Genomic DNA, 1785 nt, shown 5'->3' on the forward strand with positions numbered 1-1785 from the left:
CCCAATCCACTCTCCAATACACACATACACAAAATCCCAGCCCGAAAAAAAGAAAGAAAAGAAATATAAAAGGAAACAAACTTTAAAAAGCAGAAACGGCAGTCTGGAGTAAAATCTGGAGCACACGACATGTCAAAAGGAAATTGAAGTAATCCGTCATCATTTGGGGTTCATAGACCCTTTCAACACTGTCAGGTTATTTAAAAGAAATCTGATTTCCATAATTTCTTTCTTTGACCCTACTGAAATGATGGAGAGCCTTGGGAACTGCCCTAAAAAAACTAAAATATTTAAGGCATCCCCATTAGAGATTTGAATCTGGCGCTCATATATTATGACCTTATGCAGCTGCCAGCGCCGTAAAACCTCTACTAAAACTAAACAAGAGATTCGAACCAGGTCTAAGGGCACCATTCGCTTGGATGATATCGTGAACTAATTAGATCTAGCCATCTGAGCTAAATGAATGTTTATTTACAGACGAATGCAAAACAACCCCCACTCCAACCCCCTTCCAAACTCTTTTTCTCCTCACTGCTTGCCCAAAGTTGATCTGTTTGTTGTTACTCGACAGCCTACTTTCAAGGGAGAGGCAGAGAGAGAGAGAGAGAGAAAGAGAGAGAGAGAGAGAGAGAGAGAGAGGAGAAAGAGAGAGAGAGAGAGAGAGAGAGAGAGAGAAGAGAGAAAGAGAGGGAAGAGAGAAAAGAAAGAGTGGTGACAGAAGTGAAAGAAGAGAAGGGAGAGACGGATAACCCTCTTGTAAAGTCATCCCACTTCACGCAAGTCTTATCAGGCCGGACATCAGGACGCGTCAACTGACGTCATCGGAAATGGACGTGGCGCGCCAGTCTGGAAAATCCCACACTCTATAACATCTCAAATTTTTCACGATGGGATTATTTGTTGAAGGGTTGTAAAGGATTGCGCTCAAATCAACGTAATTAAGATACGGTCGCTTTTAAGCACAAAGAGGCTATCCCACAAAAATGCTGTTTTGAGAAAATCGAAGGTAAAGTTTTTGCCCCGGGTTCAGTTTCTTTAAAAGACACAGCAACTTTTCTCTATAATCAAACAAATACACAAAGATATGGAACCAAACTTCTCCCATAGGTAGGGTAATGCCCACTTTTGGTGTAAGTCAAGATTTCTAGAAACCCCCGAAGTCTGGGTTAGCCCGCTGGTCCATAAAAGCGACCATATTTTATTTAGGAGGCATTCTGCTTCGACACTAAACGTCACAGCCGATCCTACACGTCAGAGCCAATCTAATCATGACTGAGTGCGATGCTGCATCTCAGAGGAAAGACGCAGACGCTCGACAAGATACATTTTTCAACCTTGTGGGGAATCGAACTCATGTCTTTTGCGTTCTATAGCGTAGAGCCTAAGAATTACACCCCAGAGGGCGGTAAACATAATTACTAAATATAACTTTAGTAAGCATAATATGAGTTACTTAAGAGGAGTAACTGACTGGGTAGCAGCGAGAGAGAATGACCCCAAAAAATTGAAATTGCATGTGTTTTCCACCCCCATCTACACAGCTTAGAGCATTTAGGAGGAGGGCTGCTTCGGTCCTGCTTGTTAGGGCCAGCCCGGGCTGAGAGGGACATAACGTCCAAACTGACAAACGGAGATACTCGACAAAACACTCTTCCATCCCCCCACACCCTCCCCCTCCCGACTTACTGCACCACAACAGATGTCAGTGAAATGAGGGATAGATAGACAGATAGAGAGGAAAAGAGAGAGGGAGAGAGAGGGAGAGAGAGAGAGAGAGAGAGA

This window comes from Aplysia californica, unplaced genomic scaffold (assembly GCF_000002075.1).
Source record: "Aplysia californica isolate F4 #8 unplaced genomic scaffold, AplCal3.0 scaffold00244, whole genome shotgun sequence".
NCBI lineage: Eukaryota > Metazoa > Mollusca > Gastropoda > Aplysiida > Aplysiidae > Aplysia > Aplysia californica.